General features: G+C 35.9%; 1 long non-coding RNA gene across 1 annotated transcript in view; it reads left to right on the top strand.

The window, feature by feature from the left end:
* The first annotated feature begins 442 nt into the window (after positions 1-442).
* Positions 443-18,122, top strand: part of LOC114074442 — a 24,730-nt gene continuing 7,050 nt past the window's right edge. Inside the window, exons 1-4 of the long non-coding RNA XR_003574845.1 lie at positions 443-687; positions 1,986-2,300; positions 2,399-2,656; positions 4,760-5,058. This is a non-coding gene — a long non-coding RNA (uncharacterized LOC114074442). The remainder of the gene's footprint in view (positions 688-1,985; positions 2,301-2,398; positions 2,657-4,759; positions 5,059-18,122) is intronic.

The raw sequence follows: 18,122 nt of genomic DNA, 5'->3' as shown, positions 1-18,122 counted from the left end.
GGGTAACATGTTACTACAAAGGATCATTATGTTGTTTTAACACATAGATGACATATTTCAACATATGACAACTATGTTGGAATATATATCAACATATGACAATTATGATGGAATATATATCAACATATTACTAATATGTTGCAACATATAACACATCTTTCAACAAATAAAATATATGTTGGACAAATGAACAAAACTATATCTCTACAATTATATGAACAAAGTGATTTAAAAAAAAAAAGAAGAACAAAAGTAACAAAAATGACTTTTCACTAAACAACAACAATACATATACATTTTATTTTCTTAAAATGATTTGAATAGAATGTAGTGGCTTTTGCATATTATAAAAGATTAGAATATTTTAAAAATGTCAATTTAATCTCAGATTAACTTAATCATATTTTAAAATAGATTTAAAAATTGATACCTTTTATTTAATTTTCTCTAGTAAGTGGGGCAAAAAAAGGGGGATAAATGGAAAGACTGTCATCGTTGATATTGATGTAAGTTCCTAAACGAAACACTCAATAGTGACCGTTGAGTTATGTCTCTATATCTTGCAATCGGCAAAGCTTCACTTTTGGAATTTGAATGATAATACATGGCCAAGAAAGAAGAAATCGTCGAATTAATTTTATGAGTTTTCTATCGATATTGATATTGATGTTCTTTCTGGTTTTAATGGTAAGATTCCTTGATGGTTGAAAATGGGGTTTCCATTTCAAGCTTGCTTCAGTGTGATTTCTGGATGGAAAATGGGACAGGTGGGGGTTGGGGCTTTCTGATTTCAAAAATTTAAGATGTTTCCATCAGATTTGTGGTTTTACATGTAAGATTTCTTTATGGAAAATGGGAGGTTAGGAGGTGGGCGTTTCCAATTTCAAGCTTGCTATTGTATGATTTCTTGATCGTTGGAAATACGAGGGGTAGGGATGGGGGTTGATAAACTTTTGATTCAACCTCTGTTCTGGGTATTATTTTGAAGATTTTTTGTTTTAACGGTAATATTTCTTGATGGTTGAAAATGGAAGGGGTGTGGGTGGGGAATTAAAGAAATATTTTTGGAACAAGACTAAAAATCAATTCTCTAAGTTTTCTGTGACAACCCCCTCGGGATCCACATATTCAGGTATTGTCTCTGCCATGGGCGTCCATTCGCTCTTTTAAAGCTCAATTGGTAAGAGGCGATCTCCTTGGCAGGGATGTAAAGGAGCCATAGGTCACGGGTTCGATTCTCCCTTGAGGCTGCATGCCAATAAGAGGGGATTAAAAGAGCGAATGGCCGCCCATGGCAGAGACAATACCTGAATATGTGGATCCCGAGGGGGTTGTCACATTTTCTCTCTCATTCAAAAATATCAATATTAGAAATACTTCTCCTGCAAACAAAACTACTCTAAAAATGAATGTAGTCTGATTTTTGTTGGTACATGACCCGATCCTGTTATGGTAGTATTGTATGTCCAATAATAAAAATGTGTTGGTTAATGATCGTGTTTCTGGCACTTCTGTATGTTCTTCTGTTTGCAATAATAAAAATGTGTTGTCTTGTTCTATTTCTTGTACATCTCCCCGAGACTTGTTGCCGAAATCTATTATCTATATTTTAACCATACAAAATTCTAATTTATTCACTGATGTTTCCTTCTTACTTCATTTCTGTTCTTTGTATTATTTTGTACGTCACTTAGCTTTATGGGTTTACTATGAATTTGATTTTAATTGTAAGATTCCTTGATCGTTAAAAATGGGAGGGGTGTGGAGGGGATGTGTTTGTCGTTTCTTGTTGCTCTGCTTCTATTCTGCTTCTCATTACATCACCTTTAAATTTAATGTTTGAACCACAAATATGATTTGGTGAGAGGAATGGCTTCATCATTAGCTTACCTGATTCAAGATCAGAATATAATACACACTATAATGATATATATTTCATCTAACAACTGGAATATGTATTGGTGTAATATACTATTTCATATCAGGGGCTTCTCTTGTGGGAAAGAATGGTATCTCGAAGAAAATTGGAGGAGGGATTGGTGGAAGAAAAGCACTTAATCATATATCAAAGACTTCTGCTCTACAATCATCAAAGAAAACATTTTGCTGAATCCTTGAAGAGAATAACCACATCTCATTGCCAGAAAACATTTGGAGTTGCACTTAATAGTGTCTCAAAGCCTTCTGCTCTACAATCATCAAAGAAAAACTTTTGCTGATCCAGTTATCCTTTGGCAGATGATGTCCCTGTGCATCTAGGAGCATCTCCACATGCACTTTAACTATCAATGAAGTCGAAGGTATTTGCATTCCTAGAACCCTTTCCTTAAGTACATATTCAATTTTTTTGTATTGAATTTTTGATTTTGTTAAATTAAATGTATCATCGACATATCAGCCAGAAAGCCAAAGGAAGCATTATGTCCAAGTGGAAGAGCTGCCAGAACTGATCTTTTATGATCAGGTCCATTGTATATCTTTTTCCCCTAGTGCTGCAAATCAGTAAAGCCGCGATATATCAGTTGTCCGGATGACGGTGTTCTAGATTTTTCATTGCTTTGGAACACCTATCCATTTAAAGCATTGATGGACATTACTTTCAACTCAAGGATCACGCACAGCCCTTTGAAATATATCCGTTATAGTTATTGGCCAGGTATCTATCATAGATCAGCTAATGTTTTTCTATTCTTTTCTTCTATTTTCCTTTTCTAAACTTTTTGTTTCAGATTAGATTGGATGAACTCAAGTTAGCATTACTGCATCTTATGTCTTTCTTTTATTTTGAAATTGTGACATGATTGAAGGATCCTTTTGTCATTAATTTATTGATGGGTTGGGAAAGATGGTTGGGTTAGAGAAGAAAAAAATCGGACTACGGTGGATCGAGCCTTGCATCTAGAGTATGTTAACTATACCAGGAGTGTGTACACACCTACCATCTTGTGCTAGGTAAAAAGATTGCTTCCAATAGGCCTAAAAAATAAGATTGAAGAAAATACAATAGTAAAGAAGCAATGTCGATAAGGAAAGTATCTAAACCAAAAATAGCAGGATAAGCAAATATAATACTAGAAGTTATTTGTATTACCGATAAGGAGAAGAGGGAGCAGAAAAGGTGCTTCAAGTAGAACCATCCTCTGCCCTAAGTTTCTCGGACTTGGGTACGGTTATCCGAGACGGATGCGAATCCGAGAGTCGAATTCGGCAAATTTTGAATTTTATGATTCGAAGGTGCGAATCCTAGTATGGATATGGGTGTGCGGATTCATCTGAAATTATTCAATATTATAAAATATAGTTATAATAATAATATTAAATATCATGTAAAACACTATACTTAAAAACATATAAATTATAGTGTGCAAATTTAAAAACATAAATTAATTATGACTAATTTTTAAAAAATTATAATTTCTTTTATTTATCATAGAAAAAGAAATAATCACTATAGTCTAACAATAAGATGGTACAATTCATTAAAGTGCTGGTGCGCCCTTTCTTCTCCCAAAAAAGCCCTCTCTTCTCCTAAGAAACCCTTAGTCTTCTCTGTTACTTTTCAAGGAAAAAAAGTTTAATCTTTTCTTTTTCAAGAAAAAGACTTTGAATTTTTTCTTCTCTCTCATGTAGCCTTCACCTCCTCTCTATTCTTGTACAAAAAATCTTTTCTGTGGAGCAATTAGACCTTGCGACAACTTTGTTGGGGAAAAGTCGTCTCACTTTCGCTCGCATGAAAATAATATTCTCTTCCCCATTTTTTTCGGCTTTGGTCAAAGTATCTGGATCGAATTGACTGAATCCGACACGCACCCGCACACACACTTGTCTTGCATCGAGATGGTTCCGCTCTAAAATTGACTACGCAACATAGGCTATGCCACAAACAAAAGAGAGAAATTGGTTAATTACTGACAGGATGGACTGCATCTAGAAGATTTTATCATTTAGTTCAACTGCAAGGGATAGTACTTAATCTTCAATATAACTTTAAGCAATCTTTAGCACCTTGTTGAATTCTGAAAATCTTAATTGGTCAAATCAATTCTATGATTTGTCTATCTTTATTGATGTTTCCTTCTGGCTTCACTTGTGTTCCGTGTATTATTTTGTACTTTTTCAATGAACCGTTGCCTTAAATTGTAAGATTTCTTGACGGTTTAAAATGGGAGGAGCTTTCCAATTTCAAGAATTTAGGATGAAAATCTCAACTAAAGATGAAAATCAATTTTCTCTATTTGATGATTTGAACCTGAGAAATTTAGAGTTGGAGTTGTTGGAGAGTGTTAACCACCCATGCATGTACATCTGATGGGGCTAATATGGTGTTTCATCAATTTCCTTTTTTGAAATGCAATAACCAGATTGATTGAACAATGATAATGCACCAAATGTTCCTACTTATCATAGGCTGGTGATATTCAATTTTCTCTCGTTGATGATGTTGCGGGTCGAATCATCTTAACACAAAATATGCCTTTAGTTTTTCATAGTCAGTGTTTGTTGCTTCTTGTTACACTGCTTCTATTTTGGTATTTGATAGAGCACCTTTAAATTTAATTCTTGAGCCACAACTATAGTTTGTTGAGAGGAACGACTACAACATCAGCTTACCTGGTTCAAGTTCGGTATATAAGTACAGATTTCTAACAACTAGAAAATACATTCTTGTGATGTTGTATATGATTTACATTCCTAGCACCCTTTCCTTGTGTACACATTCACTGTTATTGTATTGAATTTATGATTTTGTTAATATCAGTGTTGGTGGAGAAGACATAAAATTTGGCATTATGGTCAGCCTTTTCCAATGGATACAAAAGAGAAGAAGCGGTCCATGTCCCGGAAGTTTGTAGATACCTTTTGCAGGAAGCCTCAGGAGAATTTTGCTTCTATACGACTCACTTTTATTGCCTTAAGGAGCACGTGCTAGCCAGCTACCCCATTGACGCAGTTTCCATGTCTTGCGAATCTGATGATGCCCCCCATCTCCTCAACTGGCGGAAAGGCGGCCCTAAAACTACCTCAATTTCCGGTAACTTCTCTCCTGTTGCCATAGAGGTAAATTCTTCTGCACCGTTGGATTTTTTTGACTATGTAGAAATAACACAATAGCTATTCGGCGCGCTAAATTTAGATTATTGTTCTTGTACATTGATTAATTGTCAAGACCGGGGAGCACCCGCTAGAAGTAACATGGCATACTTGACCTCTTGGAGGTCTTATACAAGCACATAGTTATCGTTCATCGCATTGTCATAGGTAATTTAACCGAAAATTTAAAATTTTCATAGCAAATCATATGCTAGAACATCACTACCATTGTATATAAAAAAATATCATAATACATAGTTAAAGACTCTAAGTCTCTTTGCCATCTTAGAAAATATTGTTAGAGTATAATAGGGACACTGCCCTTTCAACAGAACTCATAACTAAGCTATTACAAGACTTAACATAAAACATGACATAGGAAATCCTTGAACTTAAGGATCCCTTTCCTTGAGCTTGGGAAACACATATCAAGCCCTTCACCTTGGAGACATCCTTTTAAGCATCCATAACCTACCCTTTGTGTAAAAAGGTGAAGAAGAATGATGTTAGTACAAGAATGCACTAAGTATGGCAACCATGCAAAACCATGCATTTTAAAAGGGGACATTTTACTTTCAAACCATGCATCATGCCTTTTTGTGAAAACTTTATAAACTTGATACAATAAGCATCATACCATTCACATACTTATATTAGGCATATACAATATTAATAACATCACATAAACCATATTGAATTTAAGGCATAATCATAGTAAACTCCTTCCATTTACAGTAAGCTTCTTTTACCCTTTAGAGTAAACTCTTTTTCTTCTCAATTTCTTAACTTCCCAAGTAACCCTCTAGTGATACTTGGTGCAATGTATAGATAATGTCCCATTAAACTATCCACATTTTATCATCACCTTAAAGCCACTAGGCAGTCATACATACAACCCTCATTAATCAATACATACATTCATAGAACCATTTCATATAATAAGACATATACTTCACATTTGACCCAACATACTTTTACGGACCACATAGAAGAACTCATTACAAGACAACCTTCAAGTCAAGACTTACCAATATCATCATAAGAGGCATTAGTAAATTAATAGATATTTATACTTCTCATCACTTAAACATCATAAGACCTTACTCATAATCTCATTCTAAGCCTACTAGTGAAATGTACATGTGAAGTCCCATAACATCACACATACTTAGTAAACTCATCAAGATACTACAAGCATATCATTTACTTTATTAACAAGGCAAGTAAAAACAACTTCATATATGCCAAGTAGGACCTTCCTCATATAGTCAGTAAGACCCACATTATGCATATAAGGTAAGACCACATCATATATACTCATTAGGACTCATACCATGCATATCATCACAACAAGTATACAACACTACAATTTCATGTATAAGGAACATAAACATAATAATATACATACGAACACCTTCCTAGAACTCCCTTCAAGAGTTACCTGTGCTATGCATAGGTAAAGTCTCATACCCTCACCTACATTAAGCAACTACCCTTAGGTTATCCTCGTCAGGGTCCATTACTTTACATTCATTGTCCATTTTTCTTTAGGAAAACTATAGCCTTAACCGACATTATGAACATGTAAGCAAACATGGAATTTGGTGTCATCCCCTCACACCAAGAGAGGGTATGTTACTTGGCAAGGTAAGACATGCATATCATGTTAGCATATTAGGTGATATCACTTGCTAGATCCTATGGGGAAACATAGTTTATGGAACTAAGACATATGTATCTAACCCTCTCCATGCCCATTAGCATTGGTGTCCTCATCTCATGAGAAACCACGGGTGAATCTTCCTCCAAGGAAAGTCAACACCTCATTTGGACCCACAGGTAAAATCTTCCTACAAAGAAATTCAACACCTTATGAGAAACTCTTGGTGAACAAGCCTTCCTCATTAGGAAGGGACACCTCTTCTCATTTGGTCAGGTTCACTCATTGATAAGCTAAGTTTCATTTATATAAAGTCTTTTATTAACTTTACTTCATAAGATGGCTTTAGGAGAATTAACCCCTCATATGCTTAGCTTATAGGTTATAGATGAGAATGTCCTTTCATTAACCTAATTCATGTGAGAAAACAGTTCACATGGACATAGCATATTCAAGCACAATCTAGTTTAGAGTACAATTGAGCAAACCTTTCCAGAGACTCCCTTTTTACTAGATTATTACAGTTTTCATCATTCATTCATTTATGTATGTTTACATGTTAATATATGAGGAAAACTTTCACATACTACATTTAGACACTACACATATGCATATTCATACTTCATTATATCATATAATTGACATTCATAGCATATAAGACATGTTCATAACATAGACTTGCATTCATATTCATGTACATAGATCACAACCTAGAAACTATCCTATAAAATTACACATGTGCAATGCATAGAGAAGGTCCCATGACCTTGTCCATACTAGTACACCTATAAAGTCATCCTAGTTAAGATACATAACATATTTCATTGAAACATACTTTACATGCATAGTAGTAGACATTAGCGCATAAGAGAATATCCTTTCATTAGACACCATGAACCTATACTACTTGTAAACATGCATGAGGTGTAAGTGTGTGTACATTAGTAAACATGATTACATAATGGCTATTAACATAATAGTGAGGCATGCACCCTCTTAAGACAATAATGTATATTCAAGAATAGACCACACACCACATATTAGCATAGGAGACAAGACAACTTCAACATTTGCATTCAAGGCTCCTAGCATTAGCTAATCATACATGCATAGAAGGGTACATAGGTATGGGTCATGAACCATTATTATATCATCAATGGTGGCACCTAAACCACACCTAAAAACATAGTTCTCATGCTTATAACATTAGCAATACAACCTACATCATAACTAGAATGGAAGACTAGACATAATACTTCACATTGGATGATCATTACCACCACACCTTCATAATACAATTGCCTTTAAGGCCATTATCACATCACATATACATTGACAATAAAGAAAACACTGCCACCATAAGTGCACCATACTACACAATGCCATTCAAGGTGAATCATCTATCAATTTTATAGAAAAGTAGAAAAATAGAATAATCTTACCAAATCTCCCTTTTTTGATCATCAATGATCAATACTCATAATTCATAAATAATACAAATATAGGTCAGTAGCTAATAGTGTCATAGCATAGACGAAATCATGCTTCATTTACTATGGGATCGAGATCACACCGATTACACTACATTAGCAATCAATAGAAAGTGGAAGAACATAGGTTAACCTTAAGAGATCTTCAAACCTTGATCCACATTGATCAATTACACATAATTCACCATCAATATACATAATAGGAAGTAGCAATAGATAATTTAACATGCTAGTTTCATAATTCAATCAACATAGAGTTAAGATCACAATGCCTATAATATAGGCTAATTTGAGGATTGGAAGGAACATGGGTTCATCATGAAATTGGATTGAATTTGACATGAAAAGTACTAGCTAATCATCAATTCACTATAATCATGCTTTTGAAATCGTTTTAAGAAAGAACCCATGGCTAGATTGAGAGATAGACAAGTTGATCATGAATTTTCATAGCAAACATTGGAAAGAGCTCTTTAGATTGAAGGTTATCTAAAGATGAAGGATCACCATACCTTCTATATTAAGAAGACAGAAAACATGATGAAGAAGCCATGGAAATCAAATCTACAAGCTGACCTTGAGTTTCATCTCCAATGGAGGTTCTAGAGAGATTTCTTTTGGAGAGGGAAGTCTTATTTTGAATAATGAATTGGGTATGGGGATTTGATCTTAATAACCAACTTAATATACCAAAAAATACACAATATAGTCTATAGTAATTTAGGGGCGTGGGGTCAATTTCTCATTCACCCCTTAATGAAATAGTGCGCCTGACAGCAATTGCAGGCTGCAGCGACGCCACCAAACGATGTCCAGTAGACCCATCGACGGGCCGTACTAAGAACCGTCGTTTGGGTTTGAGGGTTGTAATTTGGCTTGAGACTTCCTCAAACTAAGTATAGAATGACGCCTCTCCATCGACGGGGCATCACCAAAAGCGTACCGTCCAACGATTCATGGCGTAGGTAGATACTTCCAAGGCAGTGTCTAGGCAGTGTTTGGGTACTCTTTGAGGGCCTTTTGAAGGGCCCTTAGGGATTCGTGCCCAGAAGTTTCCAATGTAAATACAGAAATATACAAGTTAAGGATCTTCCATATCAATTTCAACCAAAATGAACATGTAAAACATGTGAATACACACATGCACGTCTCAAGGCTAACTTTCAAACGTCCTTGGACGTTCATGGACGTTTGACTTTCAAATGACTTCAAATTAAGCATGCATACTGTAAAACAGTTAATTAACATATTTTAATCATTTTTAGACATATGTGAGGCTCTAAGAACCTTAATTTATTTTGAGGGTCCTTACATTAATTGAACAAATTATTGAAAAATTCTCCAAAGCAATTGAGTGATGGAGAGAATGCCAAAGATTTTCACCGCTTAGTTACATAAAATTAGCCACTTGGAATCTTTCCGTGTCATGTACACTTAATAATCTCTTCCCTTCTAACAATTGGCTCCAGTTGTCCCGCCTCTGTGAGGTTAGTCATCCTCTTCTTAAATTGAAGACTTTTTGGCTCCAGTTGTCCTGCCTCTGTGAGGTTAGTCATCCTCTTCTTACATTGAAAACTTTTTGGTTCTTATTTCTTTTGTACATTATTTCATGTTCTTGTATGGAATTCCTCAATTTTAATGAAGAGATATGGAGAATGGAAATGACATGTAGTTGTTTAAATCAATTCATCAACTACAGAATCAGCCCAATAAAATTGAGATATAAAATAAAATAGGACAATAAGAGGAATCTATGGAATCAACTCAGTTTATTGACAATCTCCCACTGGCAAACTACACTATAAAAAAATTAATCAGTATTAAAAGGATGAAGTAAGAGGATTGGGGAGGAATAGACAATAGAGAAATTAAATGAGGAAAAAGAGGGGTAAATTTACCTATTGATTCTAGATGATTTTAAATGTAGGTTTGCGCTAATTCTAAATTAACATATAAGAAGGTGCTATTCTTTGAGTAATCGGGTGTGAAATATTTTTGAAATTACTTAAGGAGGAACAGCCCGAAAAAACTGTCAAATTATGTTGAAGACATAAAGCCGAACGAAGCATTATGTCCATGTGGGAAGAGCTGCCAGAACTGATTTTTTATAATAAGGTCCGTTGTATATCTTTGTTCCCTTGTGCTGCATCTCCTTAATCAGTAAATAATCTATATATCAGCTGGTACGGTGACAGTGTTCTTGATTTTGCATTCATTTGGAAAACCTATCCATTCAAAGAATTGATACATAGCTGTAGTAATTGATTCTCGTTACAATGAACACCAATATGAAAACATATCGTGTGTCACGACCCGCAAGTACACCCTAGAAGTTAAAGCGTCCTTGTGTCGCCACAAGGCAAGTGAGACATCAAGAAGTCTCACCTAAGCCACTCGTATCATTCATTGCATAATGAGCATACTAAAATGAGTAAGAATTTAAAACTTTCTTCACACACGAAGAACTCTTTCCATAACTATTACACAAGCGGAAGACTTCCATTTAAAACACTAAATCTTTACAACATCTCCTTGAACCATCTAAACTTTAGAGGACACAATACTTGGGATATAAGACCATACAAGACATAAAATAAAGACTAAGACATAAAGGAACATGTGGATATGGTCCTTTAATCGATGAGGACTCACCAATACTTCATTTTTAACCCTTAGAAACCTATCCATCGTCCATGGCGCATCAACACTTCCAATTCCCTACACTTTAGTCAAAAAGGGGAAAAAAGGGGTTAGCACAGTAGATAAACTAAGTACGGAAGCCATAAAAAAACAATGAAAAAGGGACAGTTATTAAATAACACGTTTTCATGAATTTTGATTAAAACATCATACTATAAGCATAAGAACAATATATAACAACTTAGAAACACATAAGGAATCATTTAAGAAAATAGTCACACTTTAAGAAAATATTACAATGAGCTTACTTCACTGAACAGTGAACTTCAGGAATCATTTAAGAAAATAGTCACACTTTAAGAAAATATTACAATGAGCTTACTTCACTGTACAGTGAACTTCTTCACTGTTACAGTGAAGTTCCTTAGCTTCACTTTGCACACCCTTTTGACATATAATTCCCTCACTTAAAGAATCCTAAGACTCACATAATTAAGATAAAGAGAGACCGTCCATACATATTCTCTAGGAACACCTAAATGATCCATAAGACCACCAATAATGAGATACACATACTCACAAATACATCAATCACATGAACATGAGATCCTCCTACCAAAGGTGATTCTACGGTTCACTTGAGTGAGTTGTGAAGCAACCGCCTATACAATACCTTACACACATACTTAAGAGTTCCTATAGACTACCTAAGATAGAATCATTCTCACTTAATATATTAGCATACATATAACATGACCTTCTCCCCTAAAATGGTTATCAAAAGACTTACTTAAGTAAATCAAGAAGATAACGTCCATGATTGACCTCTTCAAGATTACCTATGTAATCCTCAAGAATACCTAAGTTTGGATCATGTCTATATAATTCAACCAACTTCCCTAACTAGAGTCATTCTTAAGACTTATCAATGTAAGATAAAAAGTGACCATTCTTATGCCCCCTTCATACCTTAACTAGAAAACCCTTAACTACTCTAGATAAGTACTTATTCATTTGACTACTTTCTTAACTTAAGTCATTACATTCATTAGTTAATTAAGAGACATTCATCAAATGAAGGACATCCAACTACTGCTCTTGGACAAGACCTAAGGACTCTAACTAACACCTTCAAAGCCTATTGTGCAATGTCTAGATAGCGTCCCATACCACCAGCTAAACTTCATAGAACTTATCCAATGCTAGTATGTATTTCATATGATGAGAATTGGCAATAACCGACATAGACCATGGTAGCAAAGCATGGAATCCGGAATTCTAACCTACTCCGATGAGGGTGTTCTACTTGACAATGGTTGAACTTGCACACATCCCATGTAGGCACATGGTTAAGGAATATGAAGGGCGTGATTTGTGTTCTAGTCTCATCCTTTAACTAGAACTACTTTCCTTACCATACTCACTCGGTGCTAGCCTTTGTTCTCATAGAGTAATTCTTATTAAAGGTTAATATAAGGGGTTTCATATAAAGTTCATAAGTCAATCACATTCACCCTACCAAAGAGGTCCTCTAGGGCTACCTTCCAATGGTTAAGGAATATGAAGGGCGTGATTTGTGTTCTAGTCTCATCCTTTAACTAGAACTACTTTCCTTACCATACTCACTCGGTGCTAGCCTTTGTTCTCATAGAGTAATTCTTATTAAAGGTTAATATAAGGGGTTTCATATAAAGTTCATAAGTCAATCACATTCACCCTACCAAAGAGGTCCTCTAGGGCTACCTTCCAATGGTTAAGGAATATGAAGGGCGTGATTTGTGTTCTAGTCTCATCCTTTAACTAGAACTACTTTCCTTACCATACTCACTCGGTGCTAGCCTTTGTTCTCATAGAGTAATTCTTATTAAAGGTTAATATAAGGGGTTTCATATAAAGTTCATAAGTCAATCACATTCACCCTACCAAAGAGGTCCTCTAGGGCTACCTTCCAATGGTTAAGGAATATGAAGGGCGTGATTTGTGTTCTAGTCTCATCCTTTAACTAGAACTACTTTCCTTACCATACTCACTCGGTGCTAGCCTTTGTTCTCATAGAGTAATTCTTATTAAAGGTTAATATAAGGGGTTTCATATAAAGTTCATAAGTCAATCACATTCACCCTACCAAAGAGGTCCTCTAGGGCTACCTTCCAATGGTTAAGGAATATGAAGGGCGTGATTTGTGTTCTAGTCTCATCCTTTAACTAGAACTACTTTCCTTACCATACTCACTCGGTGCTAGCCTTTGTTCTCATAGAGTAATTCTTATTAAAGGTTAATATAAGGGGTTTCATATAAAGTTCATAAGTCAATCACATTCACCCTACCAAAGAGGTCCTCTAGGGCTACCTTCCAATGGCGACACGAAGCTCATCATGACTTTCCTAAGGTTTGATATGATAACGTTCAAGCCAATCAACCTTAAGTCTATCATTTCTTTATTTGAAGGATACCATTACGGCTTTCGACTTCAATATTCATAGACTTACAACTAGGTTCAAGGTTTAACATAAAGACCTTGTTAACAACATTCAAGGTCACATGTCATTTATACATTTAAGACTAAGAGGTTTTAACATCCTAAGTCAAGACATGTCATATTCACATTCATACATGCACCAAGTAAGGGATACAAGTCAACCAAGACAAGACAAAACACACTTCACTTTAAAACATATTACATATCATTCTTTAAGTCACATAAAAATAACCATTACCATCTTTATTGTAATACCTTGTAGCCAAAATAGACCATAAATTAGTTTTTTCAGAAAAATCTGCAGGTGCACCCAACGGTTGCATCGACGGTTCGTAGGACAGACGACGGTCCGTCCTAAACAATCGCTGATGGGATCAGAAACTCCCAAAAAATTCAGCCGAGAAAAATTGGCTAATTCTTGATCGATGGATGGACCGACAGTCCGTAGGTCACACGACTGTCTGTAGTCCGTGACCATCGATCGAGACCCCCCATTCACCCACTCTCTGACAAGATCTATGGATGACCAGCACAGTCTGTAGGTTGACCTATGCTCCGTAGGTCTGACCGTAGGTGAAAAATTTGCAGACAGTTACGGGGAAATCTGGTTGTGTCAATTTCAAATGGTCATAACTCTTATCACAAAATTAATTAGGTGTCCTATGACCTACCCACAGATAGATAATTGAATTATCTTTCCATATCCACTGACCTTGCTAAAATCAGATCTCTGAGTAAAACGTTATGCCCATTTTAGTAAAGGCCTATCCAACAGGCCCTGACGACGGACCCAACGACGGGGCGTCGGGCAGACGACGGACCATCAGTCCTGGCTGTCGTTTGGTCTGACAGCAACCTTCCCAGGGGTCTTTCTGACCTTTCCCACTCTGTTTAAACTTTAAGTTACGTCGTTTTGACCCTAAATCATCATATTTTAGTCAATTTAAGCCTAGAAACATAATTAAAATATATCTAAGTCAAATCATTAAATCAGAAGTTAGAAAACTAGAAGCAAGAAAGGAGAAAAAGCTCAAGAACCCTTGTTCAAGAATGAAAAAAGTTTCCAGCAGTTCCATCCACAAAACATAAGTATTTTTCCGTTGATTTCATCACCGAGTATGTAGGATTTCACTAGTGGGTTCCTTTCACCCATTGGGTCCTTAGTTTTAAGTCAGATTCTTGATTCTCTTGTCATGATTAAACGTAGGATTTATAGAACTTTGATAGAACTTTATGAATTTATTAATTTTATGTTCTAAATCAGATTATCATGTTATTATTAAGTTTATTGCATGAATTTCAGAACCCTAGCTTTGTATTTCTTTAGTTCTTGAATTACACATGCTAGGTCAGATATTTCAGACACTTCAGATATACATGCCTCAGTTATAAATGCATAATTAGCAGATTAATTATTGCATTCTCAGTTTGCATGTTCAGTTTGAGATATCAAGTATTTACATAAATTCAGACATAATCAGTAAATTTACATAATTTATTGGGAGTAGCATAATACCGAGTTGGACTAGGTTCAGCGTACCCAATAGTCCCAGAATTACTAGCCAAGTAGGTTGTAAGTCCCCTCTGTGGGCAATCAGTTTAGTGACCACACCAGCATGCCTTTATACCTTTGGCAGGGTATATTGGGTCCTTTCGATGGGGCGTATACATCGGACTCCACATTTATCTCATGTGGTTTTATTATCGGTTATTAGTAGCTCCCACAGATCAGTCAGACTCTCTGCATTGACCATTTAGCAGTATATTTAGCATTCAGTTTTAACATGTTATACATTGGTCATTGCATCCAGTTAGCTTAGAATTCAGTTTATCATGTATGATTATAATAATTGCTTTTGTGCTTGTTCAGTTATGTTTTATTTCAGCTTTACTCTATCCTACGTGCGCTACATCTTCTTGTGATGTAGGTTTAGTTTCTCAGCATCCAGATCACGCATAGATCAATTTCTGATCTCCAGTTCAGCAGATTTAGTGGTGAGTCCTCATTCTCCTAGGACAACAATCATGAGTGTCATTTCAGTCTTTAGTCATTTAGTTTAAGTTTTTGCTAGATTTAGGGGGGGCTTGTCCTAGTATTTCTAGTACAGTTTAGAGGCTTATTTCAGACATAGTTAGATTCATCTTAGTATTGAGTTACTCATTATTTTCAAATATCTCAGTTATAGAATATGGGTTTTCCCCATCTTTTCAGATTTAATTATGGTTTAGCTTCCGCATCAGCTTATTATCTTTAGTATGCTCATGATCATACCAGCATGGTTAGCTTGGGATCACATGTGGTCCTAGGTTCCGTGTCCGCGTCTAGGGGGTAGCTCGGGGCGTGACAAAACTTTGTATCAGAGCACTAGGTTCAAGAGTTCTAGGATGTATGAAAAGCTGCACTAAGTAGAGTCCTTTTCATGGGTGTGAAGTGCACCACATCTAATGAGAGGGAGGCTATTAAGTGTTTTAGGAAAACTTCACTTTCATTATATTCTTATCGTGCGTTTGTATGATCTTCTTTCTAATCCATCGTTACGCACTTAAGATCATGCCTTCTCGTAAAACTTAGGCATGGAATGCTAATTCATGCAATGCTAACACAGTTATGTCGTTTGGACTAACTAATGCTCCTGCAGCTTTCATGGACTTGATGAACAGAGTGTTCAAATAGTAATTGGACTTGTTTGTTATCGTCTTTATTGATGATATCCTCATTTACTCTAGGAGTGAGGAAGAACATGCAAGTCATTTGAGAATTGTTTTACAAACTCTCAAGGATCGCCAATTATTCGCTATGTTCAGCAAATATGAGTTCTGGTTGCAATCCGTTGCTTTCGTTGGTCACATTGTATCTAGCAAAGGGATTCGAGTGGATTCACAGTATATAGAAGCAGCGAAACAATGGCCCAGACCTACCTCTACTACAAATATCAGAAGTTTCTTAGGTCTAGAGGTTATTACAGAAGGTTCATGGAAGGATTTTCATCCATCGCCTCACCATTGATTAAGTTGACTAAGAAGATGGTCAAGTTCCAATGGTCAGATTATTGTGAGAAAAGTTTCGAATAATTGAAAACTAGATTGACTACAGCTCCTGTCTTGACTCTACCAGAGGGTTCAGATGGTTATGTGATCTATTGTGATGTATACAAAGTTGGCCTATTGGATTGTAATGATGGAAAGGCTTGATTTGTAGGGTGATTTTACCTTGTTTCTCTTCTTAGTATGAAATGGTATTGACTTGATGCAAATCCCGAGTTTTGATTTATGTGTAGTTAGTTATTTGGTTTGAAGAACAAAGTGATTGAAGTATTAGATGAGAGTTTGTAGTGTTCTAAAATAAGTATTTTTTGAAAGTTGACCATTTAGTGGTTGTATCATTGCTTTGGTAATACTCTATATACAATATGTTTTCTACTTGATTGGTTGTTTTTTACTGTACGAGATTGCATTTCTTTAGAGCCTACTATTGGGGTCTGATTATACTTTAAAAGCACATGTTTTAGTCATGAATCATGAGGTACTTTGTTTGTGGTTTTGACATGTAGTGCGTGATGGATGTTGCCAATAGCATAGTTGTTTATAAAATTGGTTGGCCTTTGGAAATGTAGTTCACCAACTTCCAGAAGTTGTTGTTGGCATATCTATTGGGACACCTCATGCAAGTTCTATAATGAAGAACTAGAGAGAAGTTTCCAGAGAAGTGAAAAAGTTGGATTTTATGTCTAAGAGGTCAATAATAAAACTACAACTACTGTAGAAAGCAATGATGTTGTCAATTCTGAGGTAAGGGAGTTTTTCCAGAGTTTGACTTACTATGGGCAAACCCAAAGATAGAGGCTAATGCGAGGAGGAAAATCTTAACATAGATTAGATATAAGGAAGAGCAATAATGAAACCTTTAATGGGCTCGATTTATCATTAGTGCTAAAGGTCTTCTTGCAAAAACATTTTATTGTGTATTTAGGTAAAATATCATTTTATTTGTACACTTGTTGAATCCACTACACACTACCTAGATAACATGAAAATCCTTGCTCTACCACTTTAGTCTTCATTTTTCCTTGTGGTCCATTATGAAATGATATTTGTAAATGATAATACTTTATGCAATTGCGACATTGAAGTAACAGTTTTTGAAATATATTTGGGTATCATATATATTGCCTTTATCCCTTATTTTTGTTATTTTGAGAATTTCTAGCAAACTTGTTTTATTTAGTCAATCATTCATTAATAAGAACACTACTAAGTATTATTTAAAACTTGCATTGTCTCATCTAAGTATTGATCATGCTAAGGTAAATGTCTTGAGTCTAATTTATGGCATGTAGTCCAGAGTAACAACAATCTGAATTTCAATATTGCAACTTCATGTGGATTAGTTTATTTATCAATTTTATTTTCCTTTTGTGCTACCTTCTCGCAGCAACATGGTCATGCATAAGTAGCAACAAAACTTTCTCGAGTATTGATATAGGTGTAGGGGCTTGGGGTACTGCTTCTCAGGACTTCGGGGGTGAGGTGGGGGTGGAGGTTTGGGGGCTCAAGGCAATGCGCCTCAGGCCTTCGGAGGGTGTGGGTGCTCGTGGCACTGCACCTCAAGCCTTTGGGGGTCGTAGGGGCTCGAGACACTGTATCTCAAGCCTCCGAAGGGTGTGGAGGCTTGGGGCACTGTGCCTTAGGCCATCAAAAGGTGTGTGTGCGTGTCTCAGGGTACTAGGCCTCAAGCATCCGGGGGTGGGGGTGGGGGCGGGGG

This window comes from Solanum pennellii, chromosome 1, assembly GCF_001406875.1.
Source record: "Solanum pennellii chromosome 1, SPENNV200".
Lineage (NCBI taxonomy): Eukaryota > Viridiplantae > Streptophyta > Magnoliopsida > Solanales > Solanaceae > Solanum > Solanum pennellii.
This window is presented reverse-complemented; position numbering and strand designations above follow the sequence as displayed.